This window comes from Mus caroli, chromosome 2 (genome assembly GCF_900094665.2).
Source record: "Mus caroli chromosome 2, CAROLI_EIJ_v1.1, whole genome shotgun sequence".
NCBI lineage: Eukaryota > Metazoa > Chordata > Mammalia > Rodentia > Muridae > Mus > Mus caroli.
Window position 1 is genome coordinate 117344233 of NC_034571.1, and position 9227 is coordinate 117353459.

Genomic DNA, 9227 nt, shown 5'->3' on the forward strand with positions numbered 1-9227 from the left:
TGTGTGTGTGTGTGTGTGTATCCTTAGAATCACCTAGAATTTAAAACCATAAAAATAATTAGAGACATCAACATGTGATGTGGTATTTCCCAAAGCTATCCAAAAGATTCTAATGTGTAAGTGGGACGGATTTGGAAACTCTTGCATTTGTTTACAGTCATGATCCTGGGTTCAGGGCCCATGCTTGGCTGTGGGGGAATCTCCTGGAATCTTGTTAGAGAAAGCACATGCTTGGGCTCTATGCAACAACTGCCTAGTCAATCTTAGAGGGGAATCCCAGAGCTAGTGTGTAAACAGACATGAGATGTGTGCCACATTGGAGAAAAGTTTGTGAGAGGCGCTGATGCTTTACATGATGGCATCTATAGAACCGAAAATGCTGTTGTTGCTTTCCACCAGAAAGTGTGCCTCCACAAAACTGTGTATCTAACAGTAGAAAGTTCAGAGTCTACCTCAGTCTGGTCCATGGGTATAGAAAACTTTGAAACTTAATAGCTAATTAAGTAAATAAAGATCAGAAGCAAAATCAGACCCAAAAAGTTCCCACAATTCAAAATGGATAATAGATTCAGGTAGACATTTCTCAAGAGACTATGTTCACGTGACTAAGAAGCACAGGAGAAAATGCTGTACATCACTAATCATCAGGGAGACGTAACTGAAGACCCAAGAACAAGTGGCCACCACAAAGACAAAAGATAACAGGTGCTGGCAGAGCTCTGAAGAGGGAGGAGCCTTGCCACACAGCTGGTAGGAATGTGAATGGATGTGGGAAGAAATAGCATGGAAATCCCTCTGAAAGTTAAAAATAGAACTCACATATGATCTGGCAATCTCTCTACCGAGTGTGTGTCCAAAGGAAATGAAATCAGTGTGTGGAAGACACATCTGCACTTCCATATTTAATGTAGCACTATGCACAGCAGCCACAATATGGAGGCAGCAAGGTATTTATCAGCTGAACAGATAAGTAAAATGCGGGAGGCACAGACTGGAGAATAATGGGTCCCATAGAAGGGATGAAGCCCTGCAGTTTGTGGCATCGTGGCTGAACCTTGAGATCAGGATGCTTTGTGAACTAGGTCAGGCACAGAAAGACAAGTGTCACATGATCTCACTCCTGTCTAGAATATTGAAAAGTCAGTCTCCTGGAATAATAGGATGGCAGTTTCCAGAGACTGAGAGAGCAATGTGGAGGGAGGGAGAGAGGGAGGGCAGAGCCTGACCAAAGGCTACTAAGTTATATACAGAGAAGGATAAGAGTTCTGGAGCACTATGGTACCACAGAGTGTGTGTCTCAAATGCTAGAAGAAATGGTATCGAATATTTTCACCATAAGGAAATGATATATGTATTTGTAGATATAGATATGTTTGTCCTGTTTTGAACATTTTACTATACATATAAATTCAAGTATCATAGAATACTTCCATAGACATGGGCCTTATGGATCACTAAAATAGATAAAATGTAAAATAGATAATTTTTACATTTTAAATGGAACTTGAAAGTCAGGTGTGGTGGATTATTCCTGTCATCCAACATTGGGAAGGCTGAGGCAGGAGAATTGTGGTAAGTTCAGAGTCAGCCTGGAGTTCATAGTGAGTTCTAGAGCTGCAAAATGAGACAATGTTGAGAAAGACTAAAACAAAGACAAAAGAAGCCTTCCTAGTCCAACTTACATGTCCCAAACTTCATTAAAAAAAAATCTTACCTCTCCTTGACTATGGAAGAAACTCCCAATGCCTCATCCCTGCCCCTTCCTGGCCAGTGCAGGACAGACTGAGTGGAGCCCATATCTCCTGTCTGTAGCCATCAGGTTCATAGAACTGTGTTTACTCACCTGATACATATGGCACTACTTTTCCTATGCTCACATGAATACAAACAGTCTAGCCATGAAAAGATTGATGTATGTGTCTGCTGTGGCCAGTCAAGTGTAAGGTTTATTGTTGTTTCTGTTGCTTTGTGTTTTGCTTTGTTTTTAATTTGCAGTAGGGTGCAGGACAAACATGGCAGCTTTTCTCAAATAAGAAGCATCTTTATATGAAAGTAACAAAGGAGAGAAGCAGGGAAGGTTTCTAATCAAAACACATCTGCATCAATTAGCCTGTTGTTCTTATTAAGTTAGATGCAATGTATGCCAACTGCAGGGTCAGAATCTGAGCCCCCCAAATGGCCAACTTTTGCATAGGCATTGCTCTAGACAAAACTAAAGAGAATATTGATAGAGATGATATGTGGCACGTGTCTCCTGGGCTTAAGACCTAAGGTACACAGTCAGGCAGAGGCACCAGGAGGTCAGGGTTTAGTGGGCACCCTCCATGAAGTGCTTTGGCTGTGTCTGGTGTGACTCAACATTCTGTGGGCAAGGCCTGGTTTGGAATATCAATGCCAAGTCTGAATTTTGCATTTTCAAATGCAGACAGGAACTAGAGTAAGGGCAATATGATTTTATTTGCCTTTAATATTCTTGCTAGACGAATAATATACTGTATACAGTAAAGTTGGATCTCAGGCTCTAACAGGCTATGGAGTAAACAATGTAGCAAAAGTCTGGGCGTCTTCAAATCCTTCACAATGCACCAAGAATGTTCTCAACTAAAACTAGTTGGGAGAGGTTTGTTGTGGACTGAGCTATGCTATATTATCTTATTAGAACCTCTGATGACTTCTACCTACAGAGGAGGGAGGGGTGTACAAACATGCACATGTGTGCATACAGAGAAATGCTTAGACCTTTCTTTATGAAAATCTCAAGACCATCAATTGATATTTTTCTCCCTTTTTCAAAACTGTCAAATGATGTAAAAAACAAAAATAAATCCTACTTCCAAGAAAATGCACAGTATATTTAATCTCCAATGCTAGTCTAGGAAAGAGAAGTGGGGAGTCATATGCCTGAGAAGTCTATATTGAGATTTGAATCCTTAGATGTGACAATGAACCTGATTCATATTGGGTTTTTGTATATTCTGAGCATATAATGAGTTATTGATGAATGATAAACTGAGCTGACATTTGTAACTAATAAGCCATCAGTGTATCTAGTAAGAAGAACAAGATTCTGGTGAAATCCTGTTGTCAACAGGCCAGAGGTAGCTCTTATGCACATCTGCAAACAGTTGTTGCAAAAAGAACACACACGCATCTACAAGCATTCGCATTTATACCACTGAACTTGCACAGATGATGTTTCTTCGTTCATCTCAATATTTGACTTGGCGTTATCCATATCCTCTTTCCCTGAAACTTTGGTGTGGGAAGGTGATTTCAAACCTTGTTTTAAACCCTGCATTTCTTTAGGTGTCTTAGGCTTCAAGCACACAAGGTTGTATTATTCTGTGTAAGCTATAGTTTGAATGTCTGCAGCCTTTGCCCATTCCAAAGTTATCATCTACACTGAAACTCCGCAGGACTCATGAGCAGGCAGTGTTGCTCAGTTCCTCCAGGATGTGAGACTTCAGGGCTTTCTTGATGTAGAATAGGCCTGAGCAGCATGCTATAGGACTTGCTCTCAATGACTGCAAGTCTCATGAACATTTCATAAATAAGATATTAGAACAATAGAGGAGGGGCTGTTCTCAGTCATGGTGTCTCTACTTGACAAAAGCATCAGGTGGTGGCTTTTGTGTCCACAGGGCAGAGAAAGAATTGGGCATGTGGTGAGAATATGACCACATATCTGCTGTGAATGTATCAGAAACCAAGCACTGTGAAAGACTCTTCTTGAACAGCACCATCATGTGGCTCATTCCCATTGTGTAGACTAAGATATTAAGGCTGCTGGAGAACAGGCTCTCTTGCTGTGTCACATAGATAGTGACAGAGCTGCTGTTTGAGCCTCTGTTCTGTGGCCTGGATGCACATGTCAGAGATGCAGTGCTGGTGCCCAAGCCAGCTTCAGAGGTTCAATATTAACTACAGAACAAAGGGCTAGACTCAGTGGGAGCACAATGCATGGAAATGACCATGAACATCATCATAGTCATTGCTCTTGTCCTCATCACAATGATCACCATCACCTTGCATGTCCTGCCCATGTAATGGAATTCCTGGAATCTTTCAGTAAGCAGATGTAGAATGATTGAATAGGGAAATGATATCCTTTCTTACTGTCCCGTGAGGCTGGTTCCAGGTTTTAAAGACCTAGGATGTGTCAACTGTATTTCTCATGTTCAAGTAGTGCAAACGCAATGAAGATCTTTGAACTTGGAAGTACCAAGGAGCCAGGACACAGAGACGTGAGTCTCTTTCCCTATTACTAGAGCAGAGAATCACAAGAATGCCACTTCTATTCCCAGAGTGGTCCTGACATGCTCTATGCTCTGACATCATCTGACTCTTCTAAAAACCCCAAGCCCTGTCTTGATTCCTCTCTGAACTCCCACAGAAACTTCTGGGCACACCTAGGAGACTTCTACCACTGGCCAGGACTCTAGCTTGCCTGTCACCTTCTTTATTGTCCCACCAGCAAAGATTATGGCAATACTTTCCTAATCGGTTTATTATTCATTGAATGTCAGTTTTGCCTTATTTTTAGTTTATCTCTATTTCCACATGCTAATCCAAGGAACTGTATTTGACAGAATTTATGGCCCTGAGCCCCCTCAATCCCAACTGTTTGATTTTTCCAGCTCTCCTTTCATCTGCTCCAAGCTCTCTCTTGCTATAACAAAGAGACTCTGGTTATTTGAAGTTAATTCTAATTAGTCTAAATTCTTCACTGATCAGACCTTCTGAGTGTTTCATCTCAACCTTTCCATTTTAAGTTAGGTAAACCTTACAGAGCATTCAACATAGTTACTTCTGAGTTGCTGTGATACAATACTCTAACAAAAGCAATTCTAGAGAGATAAAAGAGCAGGGAAGTGGTGGCACACACCTTTAATTCTAGTACTTGGGAGGCAGAGACAGGCAGATCTCCAAGTTCAAGTCCAGCCTGGTCTATAGAACAAGTTCAAGAGCACCCAAGGCTACACATAGAAACCCTGTCTCAAAATGAGAGAGAAAGAGAGAGAGAGAGAGAGAGAGAGAGAGAGAGAGAGAAAGAGAGACAGAGACAGACAGAGACAGAGAGAGATAGAGAGACAGAGAGAGAGAGAGAGACAGAGAGAGACAGAGAGAGAGAGAGAGACAGACAGAGAGACAGACAGAGAGAGAGAGTAGAGATGTCAAGGTGATAGGAATCTTAGAGCACCTGGTTACATTGCATCAATGAATTCTGGTTCTCAGCTGGCTTTCTCCTTTTTATGCAGTCCAGGGTCCTATGCCAAGGAATGGTGCCACCCACAGTGGGTCCCTCACAAGCCTGTCTCAAAGCTAACCCCTTGAGGTATGCTTAGAAGTTTGTCACCTAGGTGATGCCAGGACTCTCCTCAAGTTACCAATTGAAATTACCCATCACAACATAAAACACCATCCCATTCATGGCCCAGCTAAGGCTTAGTCATGTTTTCTGGAGAATATTCTTATGCTAAGTCTTGAATGCCATTCTCAGAAAGCACTTCCCTAATTCACTAAGCCCAGAGGATCATTAACTCTCTACATGTCAGCGGTTACATCAATAAAACAGAAGATCTGTCCATGGATGATCTTAGAATCCTTCAATATTGCCTGTTCTCTCAGAAACTATTGGGTATTTAACGCAGACTTACTGGAAACCATCCCATGTTTTCATTTTTTTCTCACAATGACTGTTTCTCATTATTATAATTTTGATGTACTGAGATCCCATTAGGATTATATTTTTATAATCTGTAAAACTTAAATTTGATCACTGGTCCTTGTGGAGGGGGAATGGTCAGAAAGCAATGTAAGATAAGCAGTTTTAGAAATTATTCTGCTCTAGGAGAGGTCAGAAAATGAGAGGCAGCCAGTGTGGGCTTAGCTGTTAGTGAGAGACAAAATGAGCAAATTCTCCAACAAGGGAACAAAATCTTATTAATGCTCTTTACTACGGCTGCAAAACCTCTAGCAATAAAAATAAAATTCCCTTAAGACTTCTCCAAGACATGGCTACTAAAACCTCCCAACCACGGATACTTCTTGGGAGGGGAATGAAAAGTTTTCTTATATAAATGAGCCCTAAAAATTGTGAGTCCACTAAATTACAAATCTGTATTAACTGGTATTAACCATCTGGATTTCACCTGCTGTTTTTTCCCCTTTGTTCCATTTATTTTCCTTTGGTATGGCTAACCCACATATATGAAATAGAAAGGCATAGCATGCAAGCATCTCTCTTGCTGTATGTAGAGCTGACATAAATAGTCAAGCATGCTGCTTTTTCCACATAAGCCTTCCTAAGGACACAATCATTTTGTCGATGCAATATGTTATATGGAGTATCAGAGTTTGCACAATAAATGCTTGTTGGGCTCCTATGAACTAGAATTAGAAATGCACCAGATCCCTAGATCTATTCTATTCTAGACACTATCAAAACTATCACCCTCCAAATAGTAGCTGCAAAATTTTCTTTTGTATTATCATTCAGTAAGCTTACATTTAAAATGGCTGAGAAAGGAGGGCTGGTATAAATGAGGTGAAAGAGCAAAGAAAAAAAATAAAGATGGAACCTGAAGTAGAATAATCACAAATTGCTTTCTTAAATCCTAATTATCTATCCAAATTATTAAGCACTGAGAATGTCTTTATTGGTTTTTAAAAGTATTTTTATTCAATTTTTTGTTCGTTCAACCTTGTTCGATGAGTACCAATGTTTCATTTCAGAAAGTATCCCTCTTTTAATAATAGGATTTAGTGGAAAGACTCATAGTTATTTGAAGTTTTACTATGTGCCAAATCCTATGCCACGTATTTGCCTGATGCTATCTCAATTAAGGCTTTAACAACCTTTAAAGCCTAATATTGTCTCCATTTTATATATGAGGAAACCAAAGCTCATCATCTGTCTAGACATCATCCACTATTATCTTTGCTGCAGTGTTTTCAGGTTGATGTAGAAAGTGCACAAATATGAAAGAGAGATGCATCGTGCATGGGCACACCTGCCGATGCCTGGATCTGATGTTCTTTCCATTAGACCTCTTCCCAGCTTACTCTAGGTTGTGCCAAGTTAATAGGAAAAAAGAAAACTACCAAACTGCTAGTTTTTAGAAAACTAATCTTGCTCTTACCATACCATGCAGCACTTAAACTCCTTGGTATCCATCCAAAGGTGAAAACTCACATGCATACAACAACTGGACATAAAAATTTTTATAGCTTTGTTCCTAATTGCCAATACTTGGAACCAAGAGGAATGTTCCCTAGTAAGTAAATGGAAAACCATGGGAGAAACTTAAATGTCTAAAATTAGTGGAGCATTTGGTCTGGAAGGCCACACGTTATGATTCCACCTATAAACATTTATAAAAGGAAAAACTATAAAGACAGAAAAAAAACCTGGTTTTCAGTGCCTAAATTGGAGAATGAGTAACAAGAGCACATGGAGTGTTGAACTATTTAGGGCTTTGAGCCTGTTCTGTATAATACTCTGATGGTGGTTACACATCCCCACAAATTTGTCCAAACCATAGAATGGAGAGTCATGTCCATGTAATTGCAACTGTGTGTCTGCTTAAAGACTAGAGTAAATAGAGAGAGTGTGAACATGGTTCCAATATGAGCTAAGTTATTATGAAGAACAATACATTTCTAAATGTTTTGTTTCTAACAAAATATTTTTAAATAATTTTAGCTTATATTTGCAGTGAAGTCATCATTATTAATATTAGGAGAAGTAGAGACTTAAGGTTTCTTTGGAGAATCAGCTGTGTTAGATGGTGTTTTGCTGAGGCAAACACATAAAGGAATGTTTTCCTGAAGTGGATATAGGTAAAAGGCTAAGGCAGACATGTGAAGGAACGCTTTACTGAAGCAGACACAGGAGAAAGAATGTTCTGCTAAAGCAAGCATGTGAAAGATACACCGGATCCTTCCTAGGGATCTGGTGTATCTCTAGTTCATAGGAGCCAAACAAGGCATGTATTGTGCAGACTCTGATACTCCATGTGACATACCGCATTAACAGAATGACTATGGCCATAGGAAGGCTTATGTAGGAAGAGCAGCATGCTTCACTATTTATGTGTGTCATTTTTTGCTAACAACACACATGTATTGGTCTGCCTTACATTGCATGGTTGAGCTATATTTGTCCTACCATGGCTTTTATTTTCCCCCCACTTCCATAGACTGATTGACAGAATGATGTCAGCTGAGACTAATGTTTGTGCTGTGGGGCTAGAAAGATAGCTCAGTGGTTAAGAGCACTGACTGCTCTTCCAGAGGTCCTGGGTTCAAGTCCCAGAAACCACATGGTGACTCACAACCATCTGTAATGGGATCCGATGTCCTCTTCTGGTGTGTCTGATGAAAGCTACAGTGTACTCATATAAAATAAATTAACCTTTAAAAAATGGTAAGAGTGGAATCTTCAGATGCTTGTGCTGAGGCAAGACCCATGGAGGACATGTGTGATACTTGGAAGAAGTATAAATAGAACTCAACGGACCATATGGAGGCTGAGCTTGGCTCATTTATAGAACTAACTGTACAATGCTTGTTGGTCTCAAGTCTTCGCTGCTCTTCGCTTCACCGAGAGAGGCATGGCCGAGAACTTTTCCTGGCATTCCTGTTGGTCCTGGTCCCTCCTACTGACTTGTGCCCAGGCTGAGGCCTGGCTGTCTCTGCTGAGTTGTGCCACTGCTGCTGGTTTGGGTTTGCTATCCTGACTCTACCGAACTACACTGCTGGTGTATCCATAAAATGTTTAAAAATGGACTGAGCTGCCGCTGCTGACTCCTGTAAACTAAACTGCCAATTTTCTGACAAAACACAGGAAAGTTACTCCAATGAACCATTTATAAACAGGTCTATTTCCCCCAAGCCCTTTCTTTTCTACTACCTAGTGGATGATAAACTAAAAGAAAGTTTAGAACGTTTAAAAATCATCATTAAAAATAAACGTTAAAAATTAAAATTATAATTAGGAGCACAAAGAATATTTATTCTTCTCTCAAGTTTTCATGTGCTTTAAAAAGATACATTCTGTCCAAGTACTCCAAAAGAATGTTGACGTTACATGTACATTGTGGGTGGGGGTGGGGGCTGTATGTGCTTGTCTGTGTTAGTGCATATGAGTGTACTGTAGTTTGAGTGTGTGCTATAATGTGAATTTGTGTGAGTATGTGTGTATGTAATGTGTGTATGTGTGTGGA